This window comes from Manis pentadactyla, chromosome 2 (genome assembly GCF_030020395.1).
Source record: "Manis pentadactyla isolate mManPen7 chromosome 2, mManPen7.hap1, whole genome shotgun sequence".
Taxonomy (NCBI): Eukaryota; Metazoa; Chordata; class Mammalia; order Pholidota; family Manidae; genus Manis; species Manis pentadactyla.
The window spans coordinates 96,161,317-96,173,815 of NC_080020.1; positions in this window are offsets into that span (position 1 = coordinate 96,161,317).

The following is a 12,499-nucleotide window of genomic DNA, read 5'->3' on the forward strand; positions in this document are numbered from 1 at the left end:
TAGCACTATGTAACTGTGTTTCTCAAACTCACATTATGGATTCCAAACAGAGATAGTTAGAGCTTCCTTTTTCATTGACTCTGAGAGAAGTGTTTTCCTGGGGAAATGGTGTCCAATCCTTTTGTGGCCTTTTCTGTAAGGTGGTCTTGGCTTGTGTAGTAACTATGCCTAGAGATTGTCATGAAATATGGTGGGAATAAATATGTGTAAGAAGTGTTTCATAGACAAATGTATTCCCACATTACTAAGTGCCCGTGTGCTTGCCTAAATCTTTTCACATTTTTGGCACTTAACATATCAGGGGAAATAACATTAAGGAGAACATAATGCCTACCTTTTAGGAGTATTTGGAGTGGGGAGCAAACCAATTTTGAGAAAAGAAGAAGAGTGTGGATACAATATTATTAAACTATTTAAAAGTTTTGTTCCAAAGGCTTTTTTTTTTTTAAGTTGAACTAAAAAGGAATGGGTGTGAAGATGGTGTTTTGAGGTACAGAAAAACTGACCTCACAAAAAAAAAGGTAGGACTAAATGGGTATTTCTCTAGATAGAAAAAGGTTTACACTGGGGTTCCTCAGAGTTGCTGAGACCAATTATTTGAGGTCAGGGGAGGGTGCAATAAAATATCTAAACTTTTTCAAGATTATACTTACCCTGCTTGTACTAAGCTAAGCTGGTATAGATATTGTCTCATAAGAGTTTTAAAAGGAGATTAGTTTTCATGTGAGTACATACAAAATTGGTGTATTTGCAGATTGCAAAAAGTCAAAATTATATGTATTTAAGCCTTTTTACTTTGGTCAAAGTAAAAGTTAATGTCCACTATATTACTTGATTTCACTCTGCTCTGATTTAGGGATGACAGTTGTGAAAATGAGCAAGGATATTTGATCTGATAAATAGACATGGAATATTTTGAGGCCCAGAGTTCTGGGAGTGTCAGATGTTAGAAGAAAAGATAGAGGTAGTCCCAGGAGTAGGAAGGGAGATTTGTGGCCTGGTATCAATCCCATATTTGTTCTATTTCATCCTTTTGCAAGACAAAATAGGGTCCCAAGGTTAGGGGGAGGCATACAGAAGGTGATCAACAGACTGCTTCCATTATTTCCATCCTTTATCCCTTCCTACTATTTAAAAACTCAGAAGTTGTGAAACTCCCTTTCTACCAGACCCTGTTATATCTGAAGAACTGTGCTTGGAGGAGAATTTCATATCAGTCCTTTCATTTTCCTATCTGGGCTGGGTGCTTATTTACTAAGTACCCTAGATGGATTTTGCGGGTCAATTCAGGGTTTAGATCAGCTCAGGAGATCTGGTGCTGAGCCCTCCATGTTTTTACTTTGGTCAGATTCCATCCATGCATCCATAGTCACTTTGTGCTGCTCACATCATATAGCTTTATAGCTTTGTCACCTGAACATTATTCAGTCTGGAAATTTACTTTTATACCAAGCACATAAACAAAATGAAATACTATTTAAGAAATCAGCTCCTAACATTTGCAATTAAATTCATTAATCAAGGCAGTTTATGGAAATGCCACATGTGAACTGTAAACTTCATAAATATTCAAGCAGTGAACAACTAGACAATCACATTTCTTAGTAATAAATGCTTCATCTTGGCAGCTTTATCTCAGTATGAGAGATGTAGAACATTCCCATCTATCAGCTTGCGTTCTTTTTTTTGAAACTTTTTAAGCCACGAATTTCATCAAAAAGATCCTTTGTTTTGGTGACATTTCTATTTCCATATGCTCTCTGCTTACCATCCTTTCTAGATTTACATACTTTGGTATGATAATACCTGCATCTGAATTCAGGAAGCAGCACCTGAGTCAAACCAAGTCAAGCTGTCTGTGAAGGGGAAAAAAGAAAAAAAAAGTTCCAAGATTTCTAGGTAATAGATATGGACAATACACTTTGTTGATACTCTCACTCATATGTGCTTTCTTTAAGTATGAGAATTTATGTATTTTTCTTTTGGTTTATACAAATAAAACCACACTGGTAACTTCATACTATGTTGCAATGTATTTTGTGTGGTTGCCAATTTATATTCTAGTACAAGAATTTCATTGAACAAAGGCAAGATAGTATTTACCACATTCACACTGTATATTTATGCATTAGTTTCACTTACTGGATTTGGGAATAGAGAAGTTAAAGGAGGCCCAGGCAGTCATTCAAGGGTTTGCTTTTAAGGGAACATTTGAACTGGATCTTGAAAGATGCTTCAAGAGATCAAAGAAAGAAAAGCAGAGAAAAGATTAGGTAGGAATGGAAAGAAAAAAATGTGCTGTGGAGTAGGGGTGGAGGATGGGCAGGAGAATAAATTTTAGGCAGGGAAAACCATAGCTCAAATGCTCTCAAATGCAGAAGTGTCATCAAATTAGCAAAATTCACTTTATGTATTTCAAGTATTACCAACTTTATGTAAACTAAGCCTCCTCCTTCCATGCTGCTGTGTCTCAGTTATGGCAGTCACCTCTGTATTTTCTAATTGTGACAAATCTGTCTTCCAGCTGGATGGTTGAAAGCAGGGTCCATGGTTTTTTCATGTTCCTCCTTGGAGTCTGACCCACTCTCTAGTGTTCCTATATTGAAGTCCAGCCAAATTCCCCATCTCTGAATACTCTTCAAATGACTCATTACTTCACAAGGCAGCCTGATTCACTGTCCTGGAGCACTGACTGTTGTATGGTCTTTATGTCCTGTTTATCTGCCTATTGTAATGTCCAGCAACTGGTGCTAGTACTCCTCTTGGAAAAACAGCAGGCGCTCTACTCCATCTGCTCATCAAATCCCATGAGTACATAAAAGAATAGGTATAATTTCTATTCCTGATTGTTTTCTTCTTCCATATAACCATCCTTAATTTCTTCATAGTTTCCCTGTTTTCCTTTCTAACTTTACTCCCTTTTATTCATCCATCATCCATACAACAAATAAGCATTTAGAGTCAGTAAACATCAGACCCAAGTACACATAGTTTTTATTATCCTTCCAGATGTTAGGTTTGATATCTGGGCTGTCACTGGTTTTCTAATATTAAAGACAAATTAGAAATGACCACGGTACTCCAGATACAATCTGACCAACAGAGCATAGTGAAGTGTCATTTCCCCATTTTTTTGTGCTGTTCTTGAATGCCATCCAACATGGCTTACTTATTTATAGTTGCAGTATACTGATATTTGTATCAGTGAGTGATCAACATTTCTCCCATAAAACTGCTTAAGAACAGATCTCTCTCATAACTGTTAATTTTTTTTTAACTAAATGTAGACCCTTACAGGTGTAACATGTTGAATTTCTAATTTTTCAGTCACTTCTATTCACAATTTTTTTTATTATGTAATATATGTTCTGTTACCAACAAAATTGATACACTAGCCTTCCTTATCTTCATCTAGGTCACTGATAAAAACACAGAATTGAAATCTTGGACTTAATTTGAGTCATGTTTTTAATCTGACTCCAAGCTATTTATCAATACTGTCTGAATACAATATTCAATGAGTAACCAGAAATTAATTCACCCAAGAACACTGTATCATCCATGTTACATGGATCCACAATTTTATCCACAAGGATGTCATAGAAGACTGTCAGGATCATGCTGAAATCAGTGCATCTTACAATGTATCTTAATCAATATATCTAAAACTCTATGAAAAAGGGATCCAGGTTAGTTGAACATATTCTGAGCATTATTTCCAGTGTTTACTGCCAGCTCTTTGAAATATTACCAGTAATATGGATCATAACCTGTTTTTCTCCTAAGAATCCATATATTTGAGACTGTAGTCTCCAAATCTACCCTATTTGTGTTTGTTTAAATTCACAATAACCTTAACTTTTGATTTTAAGTTAGGCTTTATGTTTAGTGAGAGTAAACATCATTACTAATATTGTATGAGTAGTCAGTTTTGTCCTCTTCCCTTTAGAGAAACAAGTTCTTAATTTTTTGCCTAAATTATTTCAGACATGGGACAATAATGTGATAATGTCAAGTAATTTATAAAGAATATAAAACGTTTAGACAGGCCTTGGCAGACTTTTCTGTAAGAACAAATATATGATAAATGTTTGAAATTATGATCCAAAAAAATCAGTAAAATGTACTGACCTCTACTTAATTTTATTTATGAATATTAATAATTGCTCAACAGTGTAGACTTTAGTGATTTCACCTCAAAACAGCCCAGAATAGATGCTACTGAGTGCTGAGTGATGCTACATTGTATGCATTTTATGATTTTACTGGGAAAAATTCAGAAGTGCAATTCCATCTAACTTACTATAACTTAATGTCCTTGATGGTTTGTATTTTTATTAACACTGATAATATGTCCATGAAATATAATATACCTTTCTTGAAACATAAAAGTAAGCTTCTACTGAAATCTCAGTTTTGGCATTTCTCTCAAACATCTGGCAAAATGCTTTAAGGAGGACTATTTACAAGTGTGGCTAGACAAAATTAAAATACCCTTTTTGAAATGTTCTTTTTGTTTTCTGTAGGTTCTCATAGTTTCCAGCTTATCCATAGTTTCCTTCAGGATATTAGTTTTCTCCTTGTTCTTTACCATTTCCTTATTTTCTGTAGTCTTGTTTTAGCTCATTTTTGTTTTTATTATTTTGGGTTTTCCAGTATAGCTTCAGTGCCATTTTCTAAAGATAAATGGTTAGTAATAAAATCATTTCTCAGGTCATTAGTAGGATATATTAGTCTTCTTACACCTTTATATCTTCAGTAATCCTAATAATGATAGTGTTTCAATTATTACATTTGATATGCCACTCACTTTGAAATGTTGATCTCAGAGGGGAGTGTGTACAAAATGGGCTATGAATAGTAGCTAACATTTAGTGAGGGCTTATTATGTGCCAGGCACTCTTCCTAGCCTTATGTACCCATTACCTTTTTAAAAGTTCACACAAACCCTATGAGGTGGGCACTTTTGTTATCCCTTTACAGATGAAGAAACTAAGCTCAGAGAAGTGAAGTAACTCACAAAAATTCACACACCTAGTAACCAGTGGAGCCAGCATTCAAACCTTGGTAATCTGGCTCTAGGATCTCAGCCCTTAATTACTATTCCATGAAGAAGTCAATTTCCAATTTATTCTAGATGTTACACATAACTAACTCAAAGCCAGGAAACAAAAAACACTCCCTAGTTCAGGGGAAGAAGGTGTTCCAGTGTATTTTTAGCTGCAAATATCAATACCCCAACAGGGCCTATTTGACATTAAAGGAGAATTGCACATCCAGCCTGTCAGCATTTTCATATGATGGCAAAGTAGTATATGGGAACAAATATAGCGCTTGTGACAGAAACAAGAGTTCTTTTTTTGTGTAAAGTGTGGGCTTGGGAAATGGCAGAAATAAAAATTGTAAATTGTTTATAATTAGCTTATCTGTTTTGTTCTTATTGTATAGGGTTATATAGGTTTTGAACTGGCACAGGATATTGAATCTGATGATGGGGTTGTATTTAAATGAGAACCAAATAAAAAATAAAAGAAATTATGTCCCTTTACAGGCTTCATCAATGCTCCAGCATAGGTTATCACTAGCACAATATTAAGGTTTTGTCTGAATTTTTTTTTATGGATTCAGCCCATGTTTTTAACATTTAAACAATCAAAGTTCATTTTATATAATTTCAATTCAGTTATTTTTACCTGAATCTTTTGTTATCAGAGAATGTTAACTAAAATTTACCGTGTGCATTGCGTAGGTAGATATATAATATGCTTCATTTCCTGAAGAGGCATTGTTGTCACCTGAAAGCACCTGCTCTGTCACACTGAAGAGCCCGACCCATCAACCTTTTACAGATTAATCTTTGCCAGAAAATATCCACCACCTGGGTATTTGTGAGGTCAAAATGTGTGTGCATTTACATGTAAAAACCTTTTGGAAAATCACAGTTTCTAAATACTCATTAAATATCTACTATGTGTCAATGACTGAGATGAGAGAAGATGAAAGATAGGCAAGGTTTCTCACTCCAGAAGGAAGAAATAGAGCAGTAAATGCATGATCACTGGGTCCAGTGATTTGTATGGAGTGTTCTTCATGTACTGATGAAAAGTACCTAATTCAGATTAGAAAGAAGAATTCCAGATACAGCTTTCAAAGGATGTGAATCTGACCTGTATTTAAGAAGGAGTATTAGTTACCTAGGTGAGGAAGGACATTTGTTAAGTATACCACATTTATAGTTAATCTAATTTGTTTGATAATTGGGATCTAACAGATTTAATAAACCAGTAGACCTCCCAGAAAGTCCATTCAGATTGTGTGGTGTGGATTTTAACTGGGCCTTAGGAAAAAGTAGGGTGGGAGGAGGGAAGGTGAGGCTTGAGTAATACACCACTGCTCCTGGCCCAAGAATAATTTCTATAACCTTACTATAAACACATCCTAAAGCCAGGCTGAAGCTCAGATTCATATTGGCAACTAGCTGTTTCATGGATACAAACTAGGCAAATTGCTACCAACCAATTTAGGAAGTAATTGGGAATCTGTCCAGCTGTAAACAATTAAAGAGCAACACTTTTTAATTTGAATTCAACCAGTTTTCATAAAAGGTGATGGTGTTACTAAATTCAGCTGTTTTCCTAAGAAAAGAGAGTTTGCATGTTTACATGACTCCATGCATATATGTTGTGGTTTTGAGTCTATGATATTCATGTCAGAACAATTTCACTTCCTCAGATATTCTATGTGTAATTTTCTATTACTGTCTAACAAATTACCATAAATTTAGTGGCTTATAACAACATATATGTATAATCTTACAGTTTCTGTGTATGAGAAGTCCAGGCATGGCTTAGCCGGGTCTTGTAGGAGGTTGCAATCAAGGTGTCAGCCAGGGCTCAGTTCTCATCTGGAGGTTTGATGGGGTCTAGATCCACTTCTGAGCTCATTCATGTTATTGGCAGAACTAATTTCCTTGCAGTTTTAAGACTGAGGATCCTGGCTTCTTGGCTGTTGGTCATGGGTTACTGTTTGTTCCTAGAGGGTGTCTTTAGTTCATTGCTAAGTCACCCTTTCCATAGACACTTTGTAACATGGCAGCTCATTTCTTCAGAGGAGGAAGAAAGCAAGCTTGCTAGCATGACTGAGTCTTACGTAACATAATGTAAGCAGGCACAAGATAGCTCATCACCTTTTCCATATTCTATTTGTTAGAAGCAAGTCACAGTTCCTGCCCACATTCAAGACAAGGGAATTATACAACACTGTGGTTATCATGGGGGCCACTTTAACACCTGCCTGTCATATTCCAGAAAAGAAAATCTATTCCAGTCTTACACATTTTTGAATGATATCCAGGAAATCAGATAATCAACTTTAAATAGTCAATTGTTTCAATGATGTTTGCTGCACAAATGTGCTTCTATAAAAAAGTAACACACACACATTTTAAAACAAACAATGTGTGCCTGTAATTGACAATAAATATCTTTTCCTGATGTATCCTCCAGACTTTATTGGAATATCATTTTCTTTCAAATGATGATTATATTTTTATAAACATTATATATAATATTATTTTCCCTGAGTTTATCCCACAATTTTTTTTCCTTTTGGTAAATCTGATGATACATGTATTATAATATCATAGGTAATTTCATTTTGGAAAGGGATTAAATGTGTAAGACTGGCTATGATTTTTGATTTTCTACATAAACATATCTTAATTACATGAAATGTTATATCACCTTGTAAGAGACGTGATTAAATAACATTTTATTTTATATGCTTTTAATAAGTTAAGAAATGTTACATGTTTATTTTTATATAACAAGATCTATAGTGTATTGACAAGTATATTAATTTACATTAACTGTTTATAGATGGCTTCTTAGGCAAAATAAGTTTCATTCAAATAATGTGCTCCAATCTTCCAAATTCATTTTAACAATTTATTCAGCAAATAATTATTAAGCAAGCATTAATTATATTCTAGAAGCTTGAAACACAAAGGTGACCAAACCACACCTTATTTGATGCTCTTAAAGTTCAGGGCAAGGCTGGGAGTGTATTAATATAGAATAATTAATGAATGAGAACATTAAGAGTCAGAGAGTTAATTGATATATTTTAGGCAATGCATTTAGGGACACTAGGACTGGACTGGACCCCAGGTCTTCAATATCAAGGTTTCATTGCCTTTACTGCTTCTGGTGGCTCCTAAATAATGAACTGACCTTCATTTCTTTAATAAAGTAATTAATGACTGCTATGAGGAGGCTGAACCCTTTAAAATTATTTTTCCAGATGTAGCTAAAACTTTGTGTTGATCCATACATACTCTCTGGTCTGGTCCCCACTGAGTCGTGAGTCAGCTAGTGAGGGTTAGAGTTCAGCCTGAAAACATGAAACGAGCTTAATTGACACAAGCCAAAATCAGGCCTGTGACTGACCTCATCAGTGCCATGCTCTACCTAAATGTGCTAGCCAGTCATAGATGTACATGTAGAAGTCAATCTATACACTGCTTTATCCCCTTATCTTTTCACCTTCACCCATTCTGTTTAACATTACATATTGAAATACATTTTTTAAAAGTAATCTGTACAGTCTCATAGGTTTGCAAAAACTACCATATTTCTAATCTGTTAGCAGTGATCTTTAAAATGTGTCCTAATTGTAGGTAATAGAGTCATTTTCAAAGAAATACTTCAAACATATCAGTGTTAACAATGTACAGTGAAACAACAATTTGACTAATGGTTCTTTAAGCAGGTTTTAGAGCTGAATTATATGTATATTCAGTTGGCTTCTCAGATTATGGTTATTTTATTTCATACTGTGAAAACTCTTATTTCCCTACAGTTTACCTTTTGACAAGTGCAGCTGGCAAATAGTATTTTGACCAGAGTTACTATATTTCTTATTGTTTATGTCTGGGTCTTTAAAAATATTTTTTTTTGCAGGAACATGGGCTGCATGAAACTAAATTTTTCTCATATTAAGAAAACTATGGGTAAAAGTATAATAAAGGCAGAATAGCTCATTCTTTTAATTCAGTTATGTATATGCATAGCTTGTTCTCTTGTTATGGAAGTTGCCAATTAGTATTTCTCAGCTGGTATGTGAGCTTGTTGTCTAGATTTTTTTCCATTTAGTTTAGGTCTTGTGTATTGGGCAGGGTTTCCAGGAGAGGGTTCACTGTTGTCCTTTTTTCCTTCAAATATAAAAGTGCAGAAAAAAGTCTTTCATAGATGATACTTTAAGGTTGACTCCATTTTTTGGGGGTGTTGTGGGGTGATGAGCAAAGCTAAAGAATAGAAAAAAACTGGTTGCAGAGAGTTCTGAAGAGTGGAAGATTTAAACAGAGAAGAAAAATGGGGAGAAAGTATTTACATAGAAGTATTTCAGAAAAATAAATGTTACATATTTCAGATCTAGATCAATGTGATCTTTAAGGGATTACATGTAATGCCCATTTTTTTGTTCTGGAGTGATAATATTCCAGATAATTCATGTCACCACAAATAAATGTGTTGTAGAGAAATTAAGATTACTTTCAGAGAAACACTTGATTTACTTGTATTTCCTATTAAGACTAAGTCTTACAAATATGAGGGGGGAAAATCATACACTCCTAACATACTGCAGTGCTATACTCCCTAGAGAGGTAAAAAGAATGAGTAAATGTTCAATCTCACTTTACTGAAAGGAAACAACAAGAACCATGCTAATTATTTACATTGCAAACCAGAAATGATATGAAATTGTGATCTTCATGCCCAAAACAAGCTGTCCCAATACTAAGGGACATTTTCCTATCCACGGTCTACTGAAGCCTGCAGCTGCTAAAATGCTTATTCCCAGTGTTCTCCAAGATGCAGGCTTAAACAAGTGACTGAGTCCTCTTAAATAACTAGCTTATGTCAGTTATTGATAGTAAATTTCAGAATAACCTTATGTGTAATCGGAACACCCCTTCCCTTGGTTTCCAGGATGATTTCTTAATTCCTCTTCCTGTGCACTGGCCTTTCCTCAGTGTCCTTTTCAGGTTTCTTCTAATTTTCCCAACTCAGTCTTCATACTTTTCCTTCACTCTCTGTAGTCTTGCCCAGTTGGTCATCCATTTATTGACAGTGCACAAACCTATTCCTCCAGCCCCAATCAGAAGTGGGAGTCAATATGTCAGTTCTAACTTATTTCTACAGATAAAATGTGTATATTATACTCAGACAAACACAAATACATGATAATTTCTATACTTCCCTTGGAGGTCTAAAGAGATCTCAAACTTAATATGCCTTAAAACAAATTCTGGGTGTACAATCCCCTATGTCTTCAACCCTGGTCAGATAATTCTCAGACTGATTGTTGAAATATCTTATTGTTAGAATACCTACACACTTGCCACTCCTTGATCTGTTTTCAACATGGCAGCCAGAGTGTCATCCTCTTAACATGTAACACAGACCGTGCCATCCTTCTTCTAAAAACCTGCCAAAGTCTTCCATCAAACTCTGAGTCAAAGCCAAAACCTCTTTCCCAAAACACACAGAAACACTGCTCCCTCCCCAACTCTGTCTCCTTGGTCCCCCATTTGCTCAACCTAATGCAACCACGTAGGCCTCCTTACTGTCCTGCTCTGCCTCAGGGACAACCCTCTTTACCTGTAATGCTTTTCCTCAAGTTCCCTCAGGCCTCTTTCAAATATTACCTTAACATGGAGGACTTTCATGACCAGTTAAGACCCAGTCTTAAACTGCATAGTCCTCTCTCCCCTGCACTCCTTATTCCCCACACCTTTATTTTTCTCCACAGAACTTATTATCACCTGATAGAATGTATGTTTGTTTGTTTATTGTCTATTTGAGGATGACAGAAATTTTGTTATATTTATGTCAGATTCTAGTACCTAGAACATGTAATGGTTATTCATATTTATTAGATAAATAAGTTATTGAATTAAATCACTCTTATAGCTGATTTGCACAAGTGGAAGTCAATACATCAATCTAAGAATTTCTGTAGGAAAAAAAATGTGTATATATATATATATTACACCCCAGGTAGCCCAACCTATCCTTAAACTATATTTAAGACAGATGCAATAGAGCAGAGATATCATTTGATGATTTATTGTTATAACATGATTTTCAATATTGTATATTTTAATATTTGGTGTGTCTCTTATACTTAAGAGACAAATTGTGTCTCTTAAAAACTAGAACATCATACCAAAAAATCCTGACATTACTCTGAACACCCTTTAAGGCCATTATTATTCTTGATCCAAGCACTGGCATTTCACGCTTGTTTTCTTTTAAAAATATTAAATGTTTAAAGCCCACAGGAACTATTTCATAGATGATTTCCACAAGTGGGGGTCAATATGTCAATTCTAACTCAGAATTTATGTAAGAGATATACATATTATACACTAGGTAGACAAACAGAAGTGTGCCATAACTTTTACACTTTCTTTAAAAATTTAATGCCATAAGAATTAATTACTTGTTTCCACAAAAGCTCTATTTATAATTAAGGTTCTGGACCACAAGGATAATAATTTGCCTATTATGTATACTAAATTTTATATATATCTATTTTTCTCTCCCTAGTGGATCTTTTTAGTGCAAAATACAAATGTGCTTATCTGGCTGTCTTACATACATGAAAAGAAATTGTTTTTTACTTTTCTGCACAAACATCATAACAATTGCCACATTTATAGGCCTCATGTGACCAGAAGTGCAGATGCCCAGGCTCTGGGAATTTTCTGCTTAATAACTTGAAAGACTCAGTGTTTCATAAAGACTTTGTTTGAGATGAACAGAAGCATCTTGACTATAGAAATTTTGAATTTTTTAAAAATAGAAAACAGCCCTTGGCAATGATCTCATCCAACACCTTTCATATAAAAATAAGAAAAATTGGAATATTCTTCATGCTCTGGAATACTTGCTGGATTACTTTGCTTTCACATACAGTGATTTGATGTCTGTTCATTCAAACTGGCCAAGCCCTTCTTCAAGGCTTCTTTTACACTAACTTTGTTGTTCCCTCTATGGTGATTGTCTCCTGATGTCTGTATTTCTGTCCCTTCGTGTCATTGTATAAGCTTGAAGGTCTCCTGCTCTGAGAGGTCTTCTCTGGCAGCCCAATCTAAAGCTGCCTTCAGTAATGTGCTACAGCATCCCTTACTTTAATTCTCAGAAGATCGCATCTCACTATCTTCTTTCTGGAATGTTCATTTTTTTATCTGTGTTTCTTGTTCATTTCACTACATGAAATACAGCTGGTATCAGCCTTGATTGTGTTGTTTACTGCTATATCCCCAGTGACTGGCACATATCCTGGCACTTAGCTGGTGCTCAACAGTTATTTGTTTAATGAATGAATGATGTAATCCTGTTACTTCTTATATTTGTATAAATGATTAAAAACCATGAGGGACTTGAGATTGTAGGACCCTACAAAAAATGGACTGGTCTCCAGACTCATAATG